Source organism: Octopus sinensis, linkage group LG24 (assembly GCF_006345805.1).
Source record: "Octopus sinensis linkage group LG24, ASM634580v1, whole genome shotgun sequence".
In the NCBI taxonomy this organism is placed as follows: domain Eukaryota; kingdom Metazoa; phylum Mollusca; class Cephalopoda; order Octopoda; family Octopodidae; genus Octopus; species Octopus sinensis.
Genome location: NC_043020.1, coordinates 5,825,458 through 5,847,487, shown reverse-complemented (window position 1 = coordinate 5,847,487; position 22,030 = coordinate 5,825,458). Strand labels below are relative to the sequence as shown.

The 22,030-nt window shown below is 37.5% G+C and overlaps 1 protein-coding gene across 3 annotated transcripts in view; it reads right to left on the bottom strand.

Annotated features, from left to right (window-relative positions):
- LOC115223962 (interleukin-1 receptor-associated kinase 4) overlaps positions 1-22,030 on the bottom strand; it is a 99,839-nt gene that overhangs the window by 62,843 nt on the left and 14,966 nt on the right. Inside the window, exon 1 of one of the 3 annotated variants that reach the window (XM_029794716.2) lies at positions 5,519-5,645. The exons of the other annotated variants lie outside the window; for them this stretch is intronic. The gene's annotated coding sequence lies outside the window, so the exon portion shown is untranslated. Of the gene's footprint in view, positions 1-5,518; positions 5,646-22,030 lie in introns of those variants that run through there. 3 annotated transcript variants of the gene reach the window in all.

The window sequence follows — 22,030 nt, the reverse complement described above, 5'->3', positions numbered from 1 at the left end:
AATTTGAAAATTAGCGTCGACCAAACAGAAAATATCGTCTACAAAGAAGCTTTGTAATCATATTGATATTATCGAAAGGAATAGGATTCGTAATTTAAATAAGGAAAAAAGTATATCTAAATAACAGTTTCTCCTTAATACTTTTTGTGTAATGGTCGAAGGAAGAATGGCTTTCGTTAGGAGTGGTCCACATAACCATTCCTGATACAGAGGCTGGGAGTCTATGTCAGTTTGGGAGTGAATCGTCATCACATGCCATTAGCTGCAACAGAATGCTGTATCACCAACAATAATGTGAATTCTCTAAGACAACACCCAGTAATCCTATCAAAGTCCATTTACATATTTCTCAATACATAATGCTGTTATGACTTCCCTCCCTCATTTTATGCCTCCATCATAGATGGATAGATTCACTAGTGTAAATAATAGCTGAAATTCAAAAACCAAAGTTTGAGATACACTAGGGTTGGAGCTAGGGTTTAAGGTTTAGTGTAAGAGTTTAGGGTTAAAATTAGGGTTTAGAGTTGAAGTTTAAGGTTAAAGCTAGCTGCTAAAGATGAAAGAGTGCTTAGGGCTGGGGTTAAGGGTTGGCTTGGGGTAAAGGTTGGTTTAAGGTCAGTCCAACCAGTGGATGACCCGGGGGTTAATCAATTAGTAAAATATTTTTAGTGAACATTTTTCTGAAACTTTTCTGGAACAAGTGAATGATAGAATCAGATTCAGCCTGAAAAATGACCAATCTTGAAAAACAATATATTCTTTGCAGCAAAAATTTTCAAAAACAAATGTTCAGTATATAGGTGTGCAGTGGTTGCAGTAGTCTTAAGCAGATACCAGCTTGGCTTCTTACTATGGAAACAAGTACCAATGTGTCTGTGGTTTTCAATTGCCTAAAATTACCCCAAATTTGCAAACTTTAGAAGCTAATAACTTTTTACATATTAATTTACAATAAAAATGAATTTCATTTCCATAATCAGCATGCAAAACTGCATCAATACACAAAATTTAAAATTGGAACAGAATTAAAGGAATTGAAAAGTGAAAAGATGCCAGATGCTAAAGTGCTTCATGGCATTTCATCTGACTTTACATTCTGAGTTCAAATTCCAACATGGTCGACTTTGCCATACATCCTTTAGGGGTGGATTAAATAAAATACCAGCTGAGTATTGAGGGTGATGTAATCAACTCACCTCCTCCCTTAAATTTGCTGGCCTTGTACTAAAATTTCAATCCAAATGTGGCAAGCTGGCAAAATCATCATTGTCAGAAAAAAAAAAATTCCAGTAATTCTTCCTACCCATTACGTCCCAAGTTTAAATTATATCAGGGTTTACGTTTTAGTATTATTCGAGTACTGGGGGTCGATGTAATTGACTAGCCTGTTTCCCCCAAAACTTCAAGCTTTCTGTCTACAGTAGAAAGGATTATTATTATTAATAAGGTGGCAAGCTGGCAGAATTGTTAGCATGCTGGGCAAAATGCTTTGCAGTATTTCATCCGTCCTTACGTTCTATGTTCAAATTCCACCGAGATCAACTTGGCCTTTCATCCTTTCAGGGTCGATGAAATACCAGTTATGCACTGGAGTTGATATAATCGACTTAATCCCCTCCACCAAGCTGCCCTTGTGGCAAAAATTTGAAATAATAATAATAATTATTATTATTATTATTAAGGCAGCGAGTTGGCAGAATCATTCCAAGTTTAAATTCTGCCAAGGTCAACTTTGCCTTTCATCCTTTCGGGGTCAATTAAGTACCAGTCAAGCACTAGGGTCAATGTAATCGACTAGTCCCTTGCCCCAAACTTCTACTATAAGTGATGCTTATAGTAGAAAGGATTATTATTATCATTATTATTAAGGCAGTGAGCTGGCAGAATCATTAGCACACCAGGCAAAATGCTTACTGGCATTTCATCCATCCTTATGTTCTGAGTTCAAATTCCACCATGGTCGACTTAGCCTTTCATTCTTTCAGGGGTCGATGAAATAATTACCAGTTATGCACTGGAGTCAATGTAATTGATTAGCCTCCTTTCCCAAATTTTCAGGCCTTTTGCCTATAGTAGAAAGGATTATTATTACCTCCACCTTAACGAAGGTGGAGGCATTGTTTTCAGTCATGTTTGTTTGTTTGTCTGTGGAAAAGATATCTCAAGAACCACTGGATGGATTCAGATGACACTTTCAGGGATGTTTGGCCTCATGACTGGCATGAACTGATTAGATTTTGGAATCGATCCAGTACCGAAAAAGATTCTGGATTAGTTTTCCTGTTTTTTTTACTTCATTTTTGAGATAGTGGTTGGGTTCATTTTTAGTATTCTCATTTGTAAGAACTGTTGAGTTTATATCAGATATTCTCATTTTAAAAATCATCTCTGGCTAATCGTTAACAGGATGTTGGTGTTGCCTTGGCGGAGGTTTGCACTCTCTGAATGCTCTTGTTATTATTATTATTATTATTATTTTCAATTCAAATTCCGCAGAGGTTGACTTTGTCTTTCATCCTTTCAGGGTCAATAAAATAGATACCAAGTCACAGACAGGATTCAATGTAATCGACTTTGTCCTTTCCTCCAAAATTTCTGCCTTTATTTCTACAGCAGAAAGATTTTATTACACAGGCAAATAAGGGACCAAGCTGACTTTGCCCTTTACGTTTTCAGGATCGATAAAATAAAGTAACAATGTGTCAATAATATCCATAAATACTTCTTTTCAAAATTGCTGGCCTTATGCTGATAGTGGAAACCATTATTGCGTAAGCAAAATTTTCAGGAAATAAAAAATTTAAACTGAAAATAACAGGTTGGGGTGATCCGGAACTCCTCCCACACTTTAAAAAAAAAAAAAAGCTTTTTGTTTTTTCCCTCCGAGATTTTACCATAATTGCCATCTAATCGTTGAAAATAATTATGGAAATTTTGATTATAAAAACATATGTAGTTACGAGCTGGCAGAAACATGGGTATGCAGGGTAAAAAAAGGCGGGACTTATTCTTTGTAAGCCCAATACTTATTCTATCGACCTCTTTTGCCGAACCGCTAAGTGACGGGGACGTAAACACACCAGCATCGGTTGTCAAGTGATGCTAGGGGGACAAACACAGACACACACACATATATATATATATATATATATATACATACATACACATATATACGACAGGCTTCTTTCAGTTTCCGTCTACCAAATCCACTCACAAGGCAATTGGTCGGCCCAGGGCTATAGCAGAAGACACTTGCCCAAGATGCCACGCAGTGGGACTGAACCCGGAACCAACTATCTTTACTTCCCAAGTTCAAATTCCACCAAGGCCGACTTTGTTTTTCATCCTTTTGGAATCGATGAATTAAGTACCAGTTGCGTACTGGGGATCAATGGTACTTTTTGGTTATCTCACCCCCATTAAAAAATTGGGTTGTCTCCCACCGTTTTACGAGAAATATCGGTACTTTTGGTTATCTCCCTCAACTAAAGAAAAAATGTTCAACCCTCAATAAAAGAAGAAAAAAAAGGAAAAAATTAATAAACATGAAAAGATGAAACATTTTAATGAATCTGATATTTTTATAACAAATCAAAGGCGAAGGAGTGGCTGTGTGGTAAGTAGCTTGTTTACCAACCACATGGTTCCGGGTTCAGTCCCAATGCGTGGCACCTTGGGCAAGTGTCTTCTACTATAGACTCGGGTCGACCAAAGCCTTGTGAGTGGATTTGGTAGACGGAAACTGAAAGAAGCCTGTCGTATATATATATATGTATATGTATATATATATATATATATTTATATATATATGTGCGTGTATGTTTGTGTGTGTGTTTGTCCCTCTAGCATTGCTTGACAACCGATGCTGGTGTGTTTATGTCCCTGTTACTTAGTGGTTCGGCAAAAGAGACCGATAGAATAAGTACTGGGCTTACAAAAGAATAAGTCCCGGGGTCGAGTTGCTCGATTAAAGACGGTGCACCAGCATGGCCGCAGTCAAAATGACCGAAACAAGTAAAAAGAGAAAAAAGAGAGATAACATACCTATTGAGGGGGCCCAAACGTCAACAATGTGTTGAATAAGGATCTATCCCTTTAAATTCAATCTCTTGTCACAGTAACTCGATTTTTTTTTTTTTTTTTTTGTGGGTAGATAACCCGATTTTTTTAATAGGGGTGAGATAACCACAAAGTACCGAATATTGTACGGGGGTAAGGTGAGAGAACAATCCTAAAAGAAATAAAAAATTTTGTTTTCAGTTTTCCCCTCCTCCCACACAATTGTAATTTACACCATCCGAAATATACATCTGGAAAATCTCGTTAAAAAATATTGATTTTTAAGGAACTTATGAGGATATAGAGCGAAGGGGAAGGGCACACATCGGCGATTATTGAATTATTAAAAAGAGAAAAAAAAAAGTATCTAATATTAACTGAAATTGTTGAATAAGTACAACTTGAAAACAGAAACACGATACATTCATCCGACTGACAAATTCTCGTCGCGTAAGTGACTAAAAGCATTAATTATTAATTAAACCGAGTTAATGACCGTTTTATGGTACATGGTACATTTCTATAGACGTAATACAACACACCTTAGAATTTTTATAGACCTTCGGGGATTCCGAAGATATGTAGTGTAAATTTTATGAACCACTGAAGGTGCTTGTGATTAAACTAACTTTAATTACTGTTGTACATTTGGTTTTATAAACAACAAAACATCAGGCAATCTTTCGTCTCTAGTGGACCTTTCCGTCGATTTCCGTAAAAAAATTTTATTTTTTTTTTACATATGGGCTTGCGGGAACTTTTGAAGTAATGAGAGCGAAAGAGACTAAGAGAAAGCGATTGTATGACGAGGGAAGTTCTTTTGAAGTTACCGTGCATGATGTACATGTGTGTGTGTGTGTGTGTGTTTGATGGGGTGTGGGAGACAGACAGTATGTTGTGTAAGTGAAGTGCTTCTGTTAGTGTGTGTGAAGAGACAGAGTAATGTGTGAAAGAGAGAGACAACTGAAATTTTTTACTCGGTGTATGTGTATATGTATGTATATTACTTCAAAAGTTCCCGCAAGCCCATATGTAAAAGAAAAAATTTTTTCTACGGAAATCGACGGAAAGGTCTACTAGAGACGAAAGATCGCCAAACATCAACATATCGTTTCTATGTGGTCACCCCTCTCTTTTTTTAATTTTTTTACAGGCGGTGGTTGTTCGTCACATGTGGCTTAAATAAGTTTATACTGATATTTATAATTGTCTTATAAGTTTACAGAGATTTCCCCACAGTCAAATATCAAAGCAAACATCCCGAAATAAATCCTGATAAAACTTAGGAACACGCCGTATGTTTGCACAGTGGATATATATGTAACAAGATATTGTCATTATTAATTACAACACAAAACTGTATCGTTAATTAAAAACTACTCCAGTATTTTTTAAAACGACTAATTAATTGTTATTTACAATGGATAGTATTTAAAATTATCGTAAATGTACTTACTTAATTAATCCAGCTTTTGTAAAAAAAGAAAACGGGCATTTTTATATTGACACTAATTTAAAGATAAGAGTGTCTGTCGCTCAATGGACTTGTTGCTTTATATATAGCAGTTAAGTATGTATAAAGTGAGTATGGCAGCGGTGGGGGGGTGAAGAGGAGGCGGACAACTTAAATTTGTAGAATTTGGTTGATAAATTACGTAGGAAAGAAATAAGCACGTTCTAAAAATAAAGCAGAGATCTTTTCGGTTTGACCGGCAGTTTTTTTTTTAAATAATTTCCACGTAACTAAAAAATTTTAAACTTCGTATACTGGTAGAATGTGTTTACAAAACATCTTTTTTTCTCTTGGCTTTATTGAGAAAATTCTATAGTTTGTAAGATACTCTACTCTCTTTTACTTGTTTCAGTCATTTGACTGCGGCCATGCTGGAGCACCGCCTTTAGTCGATCAAATCGACCCCGGAACTTATTCTTTGTAAGCCTAGTACTTATTTTATCGGTCACTTTTTTGCCGAACCGCTAAGTGACGGGGACGTAAACACACCATCATCGGTTGCCAAGCAATGTTGGGGGGGCAAACACGCACACACACATATATATATATACATATATATAAGGCGGGCTTCTTTCAGTTTCCGTCTACCAAATCCACTCACAAGGCTCTGGTCGGCCTGAGGCTATAGTAGAAGACACTTACCCAAGGTGCCACGCAGTGGGACTGAACCCGGAACCATGTGGTTCGTAAGCAAGCTACTTACCACACAGCCAAAGATATTTGTTGTTCTTTTTTTCTTCAATTTCTGCAATTACAACCAATCAATGACGTCTATTGAGGTGAAAACATTCTGTGCCGTATAAAAATGTCCCTCGTTTAAGAAACAGATTGGGTTTATTTACATTTCTGAAGAAAACAAGATACCCTTCCCCCCACCCTTAACCCTAACCAACCCTAACCCTAAAACAGATTGAAATGCTATAGATCGATACTAGGGTCATAATTATGGGTGACAATTTCATATGACACCGCTAGAAAAAACTGCCGTTCAAACCGAAAAGATCCTAAAACAGTTTATCCCTCGTCTTTAAGATGCTTCAGTCACTGGACTGCGGCCTTATTAGGGGATACCACATTGAAAAGGTTTTGGTCGAATACATCGACCCCTTCTCCTCACCCCCACCAACCACTGCCAACGCTTTTCTTTTTTTTTTATTTATTCGATCAGTCTCTTTTGCTGAACCGTAAACAAACCAACACCGGTTATCACGCAGAGATGGGGGACAAACACAACATAAAGACACACATACACACATTATATGCGTGTGTGTGTGTGTGTGTTTCGTTTTTGTATTTGGTTTGCAAGATTCTTTATGTGAATTCGTGTGTTAAAGCAAATTTTATTGTATGGGGAGAGTCATTGTGTTTTAATACCCTTATTAATTAACCCACTCACCAGTTCAATTTCAATCATTTACTTATTTATTCTAAGGTCTTTAAAACAGAATGACTCCCCAAACACAATGTGTGTGTGTGAAACGGTTAAAGAAAATGTAATCATATATACAGCGTCTAAGAAACTACAAGTCAGAAAAAGTATACACTCATATATTTGTCAATAGAGTGGGTAAAGTAATCGAAGTGTACAATACTATATTTCCATTATGGCAGATCTTACTAATCGGTTTCACACTAAGTGTTCAATGACATATTAGGTAACAGCCCTATTATGAAACCCTGCACTCTTCAGAGTTAGCAGTCATGGCAATATCCAATTCAACCCTTAGTGTGAACCTGAATGGTAAGATTGGCTGTAATGGATATAAAATACTGTACACTTCAATTAATATCTAAGCGCAGGAGTGGCTGTGTGGTAAGTAGCTTGCTTACCAACCACATGTGTGGCACCTTGGGCAAGTGTCTTCTACTATAGCCTCGGGCCAACCAAAGCGCTATGAGTGGATTTGGTAGACAGAAACTGAAAGAAGCCCGTCGTATATATACATGTGTGTGTGTATATGTTTGTCCCCCAACATCGCTTCACAACTGATGCTGATGTGTTTACATCCCTGTAACTTAGCGGTTCAGCAAAAGAGACTGATAGAATAAGTACTAGACTAACAAAGAATAAGCTCTGGGGTTGATTTGCTCAACTAAAGGCGATGCTCCAGCATGGCCGCAGTCAAATGACTGAAACAAGTAAAAAAGTAAAGAGTATATATATATATATATTTATATATATATATATATATATATATTCATAAACACACATACACATTAAACATTGGGTATGTAGTTAGCTGGTGAAGCACATTCACTCCCTATGGCAACCTGATATCCTTCAGGGTATTTACACAACTGTTGCTGGATCTACCTCAGGAAATTCCTCAGTGTCCATTGGGTATATAACAAACGACAAGGATGGAAAATAGAACATACAAGAACCTTTAACAACCATTTGTTATATATATATGTGGAGCCACAATGGCCCAGTGGTTAGAGCAGCGGACTTGCGGTCATAGGATCGCGGTTTCGATTCCCAGACCGGGCGTTGTGAGTGTTTATTGAGTGAAAGCACCTATAGCTCCACGAGGCTCCAGCAGGGGGTGGTAGCGATTCCTGCTGTACTCTTTCGCCACAACTTTCTCTCTTTCTTCTGTTGGCCTGCTCACTTAGCCAGTGGGGTGGCGTCATTTGAAGGCTAAAACAATGCGAAGCGCATTGTGACCAGCGATGTGTAGCAACATCTGATAGCCTGGTCGGTCACGGTGATATATATATATAATTCACTTAGAAGTTATGGTTGCCTCTCACGAAGCGATGGTGTCATCCAAGAAAATACTGGTTTAATATCTAATATTTTTAGGGGGAATTAATATCCTAAAATAATAGGTTTGTATATAAACCATAGTTTATATTCAAGAAGAAGAAGATAAGGGATAATGACTGAGTTGTTGATGATAATAAACACGTTTATCATATTAGATATGTTTAATTTTAAGGAAACTATATTTCAATTAGTGTGTATTTTATAAATATGCGTGTATGTGTGTGAATATATATATATATATATATATATGCATTAAAGAAATGAAGAAATAAAACAAAAATAACAGTATTCAGGAATTTCCTGTCAAAGAGACATGGTTAAGCAAAGTTGCACATCATCTCCCCCTTTCTTTCACATACCCACTCTTTCTCTCCCTTATTACTCCCATTGCCACCTTCAACATTACTACTATTAATATCAACTCTCCCTAAATTTCTTCGTCTCTTTCTCTCCCCATCTATATGCCTACTATTACTCTAACCCCAGCATGAGGAATAGTAGAAGTGTCATTGAATAGTGAGAGGGGAGGGGTCAAAGTGTAACTCACTGACACAGAAATTAGCTTTTGCATTTATCATATTAGATATATGACAAACACAGGCAGAAAGACAAAAAAAAAAAAAACACACACACACACATATAACAAATTAAATTTGCTAGGTACTGCACGAGTGAAAATATACAGAAAAGAGAATTTGAAAACACAGTTCTTTTAAAGATGTTTATTACTTTTCAAAATCTTATTTAAAAAAAAAGTGAAACCAGTCAAGTCAATGAACATCTTTAAAAGACCTATGCATTTTCAAACCCTCTTTCCTATATATATATATATATATATATATATATATATAGATAAATGGAGTTTAACGCATGTATAATTCAAATACTTTTACTTCCAACACATGTTTCAAAGATATCATTGGTATTGTTCCAAAGGAATAAAATGGTGTAAAACAATGTAATCTTCTCTTCAGGGAAGTGAAAAAATGAAACTCGTCAAGAAGACATTTTAACAGAAAATGATGGATATGTATAGTGATTAACTGAACGCTATTAATTATTATTTTTTCTGTGTTAATTGTTAACAAAGGAAAAATACACTCATCTATTAATTTATTTATATATCTGTGTGTGCGTGTGTGTGAGAAAGAAAGAGAGAGAGATGGGCTTCTTACACTTTCTGTATAGCAAATTCATTAACAAAGGCTTTGGTTGACCCGAGGACACTGCACAAGACAATTGCCGAAAGTGCTGTGCGATGGGATTGAACCCAGAACCATGTAGTTGGAAAGCACACTCCTTACTACAAAGCGACACCTAGGAAATTACACATCTTATTTTTATGCAAATTTAGTCCAACATCCTGAAACTTATTCGTCCTGTTGATGAATGTAACTGTTTCTATGGGAAGTTTTAATCTCCAGGAAATAGAATCTCTTACAATATCTACTACACATCCGTTAATATAACATTTGCAACATTTTAAATTAAGCTTCACTTCAACTCAAGGAATTTTTGCATTTCTATGTTTATCTGATTGTTTTTATTATATTTACATTTTCAGTTTTCCATTTGGAAGATTCAAAACATATGATCCCCCTCTCATAATCAACCCTGCCTAAGATAACAATCGTATTTATCGGTATTCCTGTAGAATAGAGTCGGAAATTAACAAGAGCCCCCTCCCCTCAAACCTGTAGTAGCGTTGCGAATTAGGAGAAAAGTGAGGTATAGCTTCCATGTTTTTTTTTAATTTCTCAGTTTTGACTTTCTTCAAGATTTTTATTTTTAGATTCAGTCCCACTGCGTGGCACCTTGGGCAAGTGTCTTCTACTATAGCCTTGGGCCGACCAAAGCTTTGTGAGTGGATTTGGTAGACGGAAACTGAAAGAAACCCGTCGTATATATGTATATATATATGTGTGTGTGTGTGTGTGTGTCTGTGTTTGTCCTCCCACCATTGCTTGACAATCGATGGTGGTGTGTTTACGTCCCGTAACTTAGCAGTTCAGCAAAAGAGACTGATGGAATAAGTACTAGGCTTACAAAGAATAAGTCCTGGGGTCGATTTACTCGACTAGAAGGCGGTGCTCCAGCATGGCCGCAGTGAAATGACTGAAACAAGTAAAAGAGTAAAGAGAGAGATATTTTAAATGTCTGGGATTATGATTCAGCCAAAAACAAAAAAAACTGCCTAACACCATTTTTTTTAAACATAAATCTGAGAAAAAAAAAGCTTGGGGAAAATAGCAAAAAAAATTTTTTATCTATTTATTCGTAAAAAGCACCCACTACACTCACGGAGTGGTTGGCGTTAGGAAGGGCATCCAGCCGTAGAAACACTGCCAGATCTGATGAAGCCTTCCAGCTTCACAGACCCCAGTTGAACTGTCCAACCCATGCTAGCATGGAGAACGGACGCTAAATGATGATGATGATGATTGGTAGACTTGTAATTTATACTACTTAAAACATACACACCCAAAGACTTGACAGATTCATGTGTGCTGGATAATTTCCAACCTTGTTGTAGATGGAGGCGATGACTTATAAATTTAAGAAACAGGAAGCAGGCAGGCGAGCAGTTTTGAGAAGAAGGGATTAAATTTACCATCCTTTCTGAGGATGAAGTTAAGGAATGTTGTCAAACAGATTGAAACCACAAAAATGAAACATCTCCTTCTGAAGTAAAATAAATAGAACATTAAGTTCAGAGCAGTTTGACAAAGAATACACATATACATAAGAAAACACTCCTGCATCAAATGAACTAAATGTCTGTGAATACTACTGTTTAGCTCAATCAACCCAGGTCCAACCGAATTGCTATGAATAATGGGTATTCTAGTGGAGACCATCCCAGTTTTTTATTCAAACATTGTGTATCTTGGACTTGCATAATTAAAATGTGTTTAAAGAAAAATAAACCAGAAGTGTGATGTCTTTGTTGCCAGGAACTCGCTGTCCTCCTCCAGTCAGGCAATACGGTTGGTGGAAGTTCTATGTTAACGATGTATGGAAATCTAAAAGCAGCGAGCTGGGGAAAATGCATAGCAGCAATCCAGCCATCTTTATGTTCTGAGTTCAAATCCTGTGAAGGTCGACTTTGCCTTTCCTCAATTCAGAGTTGATAAAAAGGATAGTTTCAGTCAGTATATATATATATATATAAATATATGTGTAGTTTGTAGAAATACATAAATCCAGAGGAGAAGCACACTCTATGATGTAGAACACTTAATATTATAGTGGGGTATGATGGTTTATGGGGTTACCCTGAGAAACCAAGGGTAACCCCATAAACCGGCCTATCCCACTATTATATATATATATATATATAACAGGAAGGTTTACGAAAATAAACAAAAGACGAAGGCAGGTGGAGTACAAACAAACAATTGTATTAGTATGGCGCTCAGGAATAGAAATAAAACAAGTTTTTTACGTTTCGAGCCTACGCTCTTCGACAGAAAGATACACAGAAAAAAACAAGGAGAGAAAAAAAATGCGTGTAGGAGCTAACGGTCCAACATACTCATATATATCATCATCATCATCATCATATATATATATATATATATATATATATACACACATATATATACACATATACACACACATATATACACACACACACACATATATACACACACACACACATATATATATATATATATATGTATGTATAATCTCATGGTCATAAATAACATTAGGATTGCACCTAGGAAGTTTCCCTCCGAGGTACAAGTCCAGACAAGGTTGTTTTATGGAAGACCAGCAGGCGCCCACACATACCGGCCTCCTCTCTCCACACCACTGATGTTATCCGAGGGAAAGGCAAAGGTCCGAAACAGCTTGGCACCAGTGACGCAGCAACCCATTTCTACAGCTGAGTGAACTGAAGCAACTTGAAAATAAAGTGTCTTGCTCAAGGACACGACACACAGCCCGGTCCAGGAATCAAACTCACTGCCACATGATTGCGAGTCCCACGCTCTAACCACTGAGCCATGTGCCTTCATATATGTATATATGACGGACTTTTTACCAACCTCTGTCCACCAAATCCATTCACAATATAGACACATTTCTCATGGCCCCAGCAGACAAAATGGAAAAGGTCGTTATCCTGGAGAATAGCAAGGGAGATGTGCTGAGGACTCAGGTCAATGTAATCAGCTTACAATTATTAATCATTTTCACTCTGTTGAATTTCCACAGGTCCCATTAGTATTGATGTTGAAGATATGAAAGGTGAAGATGACCTCAGCAGCAATAAAATCATTCTTTCTTTCTTTCTTAAATAGCTTCTCTTAACCCTTTCATTATCAACCTGGCTGAAACCACCTCTGACTCTGTAGTACAAATGTCTTGTTTTCATAAGTTCTGAATTAAAATATTCGACCAAACCTTAATATCAAACTGGTCGCTCCTCGCGGTAATATAGAGGATCTTCGTCGATGCCTCCACCAAATTTGGAAGTGGTCTAACGATTGGGACCTGTGTCTGAACGTGTCAAAGTGCTGTCATCTCTACTCCTGCAACTCAACTTGATTTCGAGTCGGGTCGTCTGCTGCTGGAGAGGACCGATCAGGTAAAGGACCTGGGTATCTTGGTGGATTCCTCCTTTTCGCCTTCGGCCCAGTGCGTCCATGCTGCCAACAAAGCACGCGGAATTCTGTTCTTGATTCGACGGTCATTCGGAATGCTCACAGCAGCCATATTCCTACCACTCTATGTCACGCTGGTGAGACCCATATTGGAGTATGGGATTCAAGCCTCTTCTCCTTATCTCCTCAAAGACATACAGCATCTCGAAAGAGTCCAGAAGCTGGCTACCCGCATGGTTCATGGTCTCAAAAATTTGTCCTACAAAGAAAGGCTGAGGACGCTCGACCTTTATTCTCTTGAAAAACGCCGCCGCCGTAGTGATCTCATTCTCGCCCACAACATCATAAGCGGAAAGTGTAACCTCTCGAAAGAGCTGTTCTTCACTCCTGCTCCAGAGCGTCGGCTGCGGGGTCATTCCGAAAAGCTCTACCTGCGACGATTTCATCTCAATCGAAGGAGAGGAGCTTTCTCCGTCCGGGTTGCGGATCCGTGGAACAAGCTGCCAGACGAGATGGTAAAGATGCCGACGACCGCTTTGTTCAAAGCCTCCCTGGACCTCAAGTGGCCTGAACTCTTTACATGAACACCACCCTGTACTTGACTCCATGTCCTCCTACATGGCCTTGCTATTTGCTTTTGAACCAAATTAACTAACTAACTAACTTAATCACAATTTATGTTCCTAACACTAGTTTAATGATAACTAAGATATGTTACTAAATTCTTTGTTATATTTAAAATTAATTGGAAGAGACCCAGAGCATCTCAACAGAAATGTGGTAACAAAAGGGTTAATCTTTTTCACCCTGTAGAATTTCCACAGGTCCCATTAGTATTGATGTTGAAGATATGAAAGGTGAAGATGACCTCAACAGCAATAAAATCATTCTTCCTTTCTTAAATAGCTTCTCTTAACCCATTTGATACCAACCTGGCTGAAACCACCTCTGGCTCTGTTGTACAAATGTCTTGTTTCCATAAGTTTTTAATTAAAATCTTCCACCAAACCTTTAGTCACAATTTATGTTCCTAACACTAGCTTAATGATAACTAAGTTATTTTATTAAAATCTATGTTATATTTAAAATTAATCGAAAGAAACACACAACCAACAAAAGCCCAGTGAGTGGGTTTGATAGACGAAAACAGAAAGAAACCTGTCGTGTGTGTATGTGTGTGTGTGTGTTCCCCCACCATCGCTTGAAAACCAATGCTGGTGTGTTTATGTCCCCAGCTTTGTGGCAAAAATTTGAGACTTATTATTAGCAATGCCACAGAAAATGCTTAGTAGCATTCCATCCGTCTTTACATTCATAGTGCAAATTCCACCAAGGTAGACTTTGCCTTTCATCCTCTTGGAGTCAATAGAATAAATACCAGTTGACCACTGGGGTCAATGTAATGGACCCACTCTTGAAATTCCCTGGGCCAAAAATTGAAATTATTATTATTATTATTATTATTGAGTGCATGCCATCAAAGTGACACCTGGGTACAAATATACAAAGCCCAGTATACCCATCATGACTACCCGTCTGATAAGAGTACACTAGCTCATACATCACAACCATATGTGCACGACATGGTGATCTCATATCAAGAATAACAATGCATGACCTTGCAGGTGGAGCCCAGTTAGAATTTTCTTCAAGTGGCCCATCTCACTGAAAAGGTCCCTAATAAGGGTTGTTTAAGGATGTTGAACGAAAATCCAGAGTTGAATTATTCAAGCTCCACAGAATCCCTCTCAACACATGGCTATGATGCTCCCCCACTACTTCTGCTCATGATCAAGGATGCACGTATTGTCATCCACCAAGGGACATACTCAACTGGTTACAGTCAAACAACTGACAAGCAAATCTGATACTGAGCAGAATATTTGCTTTGGCCCATATTTTTATACCAAAAAGTACATGATAACACTTCTGATCAGTTAAGATCAGAAGCTGTGAGAACCAGTACTGCATCAAGGCATTGGTATTAAGCAAAATATTTCCTATAGCCCATTTTTTATACCAAGACAAACAATGTACATGATAACACTTCCAATCAGTTAAGATCAGAAGCCATGAGAGCCACTGTCTGGTACTGCATCAGGGCATTTATTATTATTATTATTATTATTATTGAGTAAGAGAGCAGTGAATGCCATCAAAGTGATACTGGGGTAAAATATATGAAATCCAATATACCCATCATGGCTTCCAATCAGTGAAGATCAGAAGCCATGAGAGCCACTGTCTGGTACTGAATCAGGGCATTTATTATTTATTATTAATTAATTTATTTATTTATTTTGTAATGGGTGTCATTTCGTTATATTCTCTTGTAAGCCAAGAAGTCAAGACAGCAAGGACAGGTTTTTGTCACAAAAGAAGCCGGAGCTTTTGATGTTAGAAATGAGGACAGGACAGTAAGCAGGATGTGGTGAGAGAGAGAGAGACTCAGAGAGAAAGAGTGAGACAAAGAGAGCAATTGAGGCAAAGAGAGCAAGTGAAACAAAGAGCGAGTGGGGCAAAGAGGGTGAGTGAGGCAAAGAGAGTGAGTGAGGCAAAGAGGGCGAGTGAGAGTTAAGTGTATTTTTGAGGAGGGGTGATTGCCATGACCACATAACTAAAAAAGGAAAAGTGCACTCGATGCCGGATGAACGTGAAGTCAGTCATATAAAAATCTTATTGAGCCAATCCAAGCAAGCCAGCCAGCCACTGAAGAGATTTAGAAAGTGAGCCCCAGCATGGCCACAGCTTGTGAGCTGAAACTAAATAAATAAAAAAAAAAATAAATAAATAAATAAATAATACTTCAGCTTGTTAGAAACAGCAGCAAAATATTTCCCTGAAGTCACATCTCCTTGTTTCCAAGAGGGACAAATTCAATGAGGGAGTCTGCCCTTCTGTTATTATTCCGTGAAGTGTTGTACACCAAGGTATTCTTAGGCTGTTTCTCTGAGATGGTTTCCAAGAGAAAAAGAAAATGTTTGCTAATCTTTTGCTCAACCCTTGGCCATTCTTATATATATATTTAATCCGAATCGTGGCCGATGCTCGCGCCGCCTCGACTGGCTTCCGTGTCGGTGGCACCTAAGAAGCACCATCCGAATCGTGGCCGAAGCCAGTGCCGCCTCGACTGGCTTCCGTGCAGGTGGCACGTAAAATGCGCCAATCTGACCGTGGCCGATGCCAACCTCGCCTGGCACCAGTGCAGGTGGCACGTAAAAAAGCACCCACTACACTCACGGAGTGGTTGACGTTAGGAAGGGCATCCAGCTGTAGAAACATTGCCAGATAAGACCGGAGCTCACAGTTCACTGAGACAAATTTTGAGTAACGGAGGAAGGTATATAGACATAGAGGCTGATTATAAATACATGTATGTGTAAATATACACACATGTACACACACTCATACACACACATATCTCAAATGTAAAAGAACAACTCACATTTTATTTGCGTGCATAATATGCATATATATATATATATATATATATATATATATATGTATACGGTTTAAGCAATTAAGATTCAAGTGAGTTCTATTGAATTCACATGAATATGGTACTTGACTTGGATGCACCGGAAATCTATATGGTGTTAACCATACGACAAAGTGGGGTGATTACAAATAGGAAAAAAGCAACAAGAATGGATCAATATATCGGTACAATTGTTTTGTGTATATATATATATATATATATATATATATATATATATGTATATACATGTATATGTATGTTTGTATATATGTACGCGTGTGTATATATGTATATATGTGTGTAAATGTGCATATATATATGTATGCATACATGTGTGTGTATATATATATATGTATATGGAGTCTGGTTCGCCAGACCTCAGTCAAATCGTCCAACCCATGCTAGCATGGTAAGCGGACGTTAAATGATGATGAAAAGTATATATAAATGTATATATAAATTATATATAAATGTATATGTGTGTGTATATATATATATATGAATATAAATGTATATATGTGTGTGTGTGTGTGTTTGTATATATATATATATGTACATACATACATACATACATGAATAGAAATAATACATTTCTAAATATCTCAGAGAGATTTATGTAGTAGTGGTATGATAAAGTAGTTGTATATTGTCAACTTAATGTGGCAGTCCCATGAAGGGAATCACACCACTGCTATTTAGCCCTAGGAAGCAGCAACGCATCCTGTCGGCCTTGACACATTTCCTGTGTCCTTATGTTTGCAAGGGGGAGATAAGCACCTCCACCCAGCTAAGCCTGCATCCAGAGACTAGTTTCTGAGTTTTTGCTCATCATCAGTCTGGGGTAGCATAGCCTGCTAGTTGGAGATGCTTCTCTAGCCTTTGCAAATATATAAGAATTCCAGTGAAATACATTCACTGATTACAAAAATAGAAATATTACATTCCTAACTATCTCGTTGCTGCTTCCTAGGGCTAAATAGCAGTAGTATGATTCCCTTCATGGGACTGTCACATTAAGTTATGCAACATTGGTATAGGCTACAGCTGTAATCTTACTTTACCTGCCAGGTGTTCTCAATCATAGCAAAGGTCTTGGTCTAATGTCATTGCGTCTGTGAGGCCCAATGTTCGAAGGTCGTGCTTCCCCACCTCATATCATGTCATCCTGGGTCTCCCTCTTCCACAGGTTCCCTTCCATTGTTAGGGTGTGACACTTCTTCATACAGCTAACCTCATCCATATGCAGCACATGACCATACCAGCGCAGTCGTCTCTCTTGTGCACCACATCCGATGCTTTTATGTCTAACATTTCTTTTAGGGAGCTTATATATATATATATATATATATATATATATAAATATATGTGTATACAGGGATTGGACAAAATAATGGAAACACCTAGCATCATAATTTTGAAATATCTATAAAACCATCAAAATCTTGTTTATTCTTATGTTTTTTGATTTATTATTAGTGTTGCTTAATGTGTATATAGATGTTTATACGTCTATATACACATATATATAAATGCACACACACACACGCACACACACACACACACATATATATACATGCATATGTTTATACATAGACCTATGTGTGTGTGTGTGTGTGCATGGTAGAGATATAAAATCCAAGTGGGACCTGTAGTCACATGTACCAGTTATTAATGCTGGCTAACCTCTGTGAATGTATAAAAAAACTTTAGTTAGTTTGATTTACTAACCTCAGTCTATCTTCATCCTTGCTAATCCATTTGTCTTTAAAGAGACTGAATTTTTCCAGTAGAGAAAACAATGACTTTATAATAAAACAATAAAGATTTATATCCAGTTTTGTTAAGCAGTTTCTTACTTGTCTCCATTTCTGCACCTAGACATGTTTCTGCACCAGTTAACTGATGCACGCTGCAAAATTTGCATCTGCATGTGCTGTTATTGAGAGTTACCACTTCTTCAATGTGGTTGATTCCACCCTGAAGAATTGGCAACTAACGGTAAGTGCACATAAAGATGCAAATTTTGCAGTGTGCAATTAGTTAGTTAATTGCTGTAGAAACGAAAACAAGTAATTAACTACTGAGTAAAACTGGATATAAGGTGGTGCTCCAGCATGACCACAACCAAATGACTGAAACAAGTAAAATAAATTTATTCTCCTTCATATATATACACACACACACACGTACATATACATTACACATACATATCTGTGTGTATACATATATACACAACACACATATACATTTATATACATGTATATACATATACATACATACATACCTAATTCCAAGATATATATATTTGATTCCAAGATTAAAATGTCAAGTTATTTTATATGAGACTTCACTAATGAATAGATAAATTTTGAAAAAAAAAAAAAAAAAACCGGTGATTTTTAACTCAAAGCATTCAATTATTAAATATTTATAATTGAATATTAAGTATTTATGGAATTTTGATTTACAGTCGGGTGACTTTTGACCAATACTGTATATGTACATATATATATATATTATATATATATATATATATATATAATATATATATATATATATATATATATATATATATATATATACATACATAAGTGTGTATGTATGTGTGTATATATATATATATATATATATATAAAATACAAAATGGGACAAGAATGCAAAACATCTAGACAGTTAGGTGATACAAAAAAAGGGACAACAAAACATCCAGATAGATGATGCAAAGAAAACAAGGACAGGTCATTCAGAGTTTTCTTTCCTCAGTCAAGTTCCAGATTATCATTGCAATTTCGGCTGGTTATACTCCAGATTATCTATATAAATTTCAAGTTGCATTATGTTCCAATTCTCAGTTTAATAATGCCAAAGTTATTTTCCTAAATTTTTCCTTATTTTCTAAATTAACTAAGAAACAGTGTATTTCAATAGAAATTCGTAAGGAAATGGTTAAAGTTAAACATTTCCGTTTAAATTTCATACCAATTTCTGTTCCCATCACCAGCTTAAGAATGACAAATTTATTTTACAAAATTCTTCGTTATTTTCTAAACTAATTAGAACAATTAGCAGTGTATTTCAACAGAAATAGACTAACAAATGTTTAATTCTATTTTGTTACTCAGGAGTGGATGAGTGGTAAGTAGCTTGCTTCCGGGTTCAGCCGCAGGCTGACCAAAGCCTTGTGAGTGGATTTGGTAGATGGAAACTGAAGGAAGCCCATCGTGTGTGCATGTGTATGTATGTATGTGTGTATGTGTGTGTGTGTATGTATGTATGTATGTACGTGTGTGTGTGTATGTTTGTGCATCTGTGTTTGTCCCTCCACCATCGCTTGACAACCAATGTTGGTGCGTTTACGTCCCTGTAACTTAGCGGTTCAGCAAACGAGACCGATAAAATAAGTACTAGGGTTATAAAGAATAAATCCTGGGGTTGATTTGTTTTACTAAAGGCCGTGCTCCAGCATGGACATAATCAAATAACTGAAACAAGTAAAAGAATAATAGATATGAAAAAAAAAAAAACATTATAGGCGCAGGATTGGCTGTGTGGTAAGTAGCTTGCTAACCAACCACATGGTTCCGGGTTCAGTCCCACTGCGTGGCATCTTGGGCAAGTGTCTTCTGCTATAGCCCCGGGGCCGACCAATGCCTTGTGAGTGGATTTGGTAGACGGAAACTGAAAGAAGCCTGTCATATATATGTATATATATATATATGTGTGTGTGTGTTTGTGTGTCTGTGTTTGTCCCCCTAGCATTACGTCCCCGTCACTTAGCGGTTCGGCAAAAGAGACCGATAGAATAAGTACTGGGCTTACAAAGAATAAGTCCCGGGGTCAATTTGCTCGACTAAAAGGTGGTGCTCCAGCATGGCCGCAGTATACCATAATAGCAAGCACGAGCTTGGATCCTTCTACGGCAGAACTGTACCATTTCCATTGAAGATTTTTCAAACCAGGAAGTAAATACAAACAAATTGACCTAAAATTATCAAAGCCTTGACACTCTAACAAGTCTACAAATACAAATATGTTATTGTTTAGCACAAGAGCATCCTGATCTATCTCGTTCCAACCATGCCCATCCCACCGTTTCTCTCAAAGTGTATCAAGGACAACATCATCTAAAGTATGTTTCCTTGTTGTTGTTGTTGTCGTTGTTGTTGTTTTGCATGAAGGTGGCCTGGATTCGGCAGATGTTTCAAAAGTGTTGTTCTAAACATGACCATCCTGTTTTGTTCTTGTTTTTTACGTCAGCTTAGGTAGCCTGTTTTTAAAATGATAGCATGTGATTTGAGAGTGATTTGGCTGTTATTTCTAGCTGGACGAATGACCTAAAGGTTTCTTTGCATGTGTGTATTTGTGTGTCTGTGTTTGTCCTGCTAGCATTGCTTGACAACCGATGATGGTGTGTTTATGTCGCTGTTACTTAGCGGTTCGGCAAAAGAGACCGATAGAATAAGTACTGGGCTTACAAAAGAATAAGTCCCGGGGTTGAGTTGCTCGATTAAAGGCGGTGCTCCAGCATGGCCGCAGTCAAATGACTGAAACAAGTAAAAGAGTAAAGAGTATACTCAACGGGGACAAAGAAATTCCTGAAGTAAATCCAGTGGTACCTATAGCCATATTGTTGATGATATCAGGTACCAAAGATAGAGAATGTGCTTTAAACAGCATACTACCAGGCATATACCAAAATTTTAAATTATTACTTATATATAAATGTATATAGACGCTGGAATGGCTGTGTGGTAAGTAGCTTATTTACCAACCACATGGATCTGGGTTCGGTCCCACTGCATAGCACCTTGGGCAAGTGTCTTCTACTATAGCCTTGGGCCAACCAAAGCCTTGTGAGTATATCTGGTAGATAGAAACTGAAAGAAGCCCATTGTATGTATATATATATATATATATATATACATATTTTTTTTTACGACCAGGCTATCATATGTTGCTTCACATCGCTGGTCACAATGCGCTTCACATTGTTTTAGCCTTCAAATGACGCCACCCTGCTGGATAAGTGAGCAGGCCAACAGAAGAAAGAACGAGAGAAAGTTGTAGCAAAAGAGCACAGCTGGGTTGGCCACCACCCCCTGCCAGAGCCTCATGGAGCTTTAGATGTTTTCACTCAATAAACACTCACAACGCCCAGTCTGGGAACCGAAACCGCGAGTCCACTGCCCTAACCACTGGGCCACTGCGCCTCCACACACACATATATGTATATGTTTGTGTGTCTGAGTTTGTCCCCCCACTATCGCTTGACAACCAATGTTGGTGTGTTTATGTCCCTGTAATTTAGTGGTTTGGCAAAAGATACCAATAAAATAAGTGCTAAGCTTACAAAGAATAAATCTTGGGGTTGATTTGTGTGACTAAAGGCATCGCTCCAGCATGGCTGCAGTCAAACGCCTGAAACAAATAAAAACATACACATATCATGACTACCACTTTCAGCTATCTACAATCACTGTCCGTATGTATGTATACCATTATGCTTGCTGGCTTCCGCACCCGTTGCACGTAAAAGGGCACCATTCGTGCGTGATCGTTACCAACATCACTTCACTGGCACCTGTGTCGGTGGCACG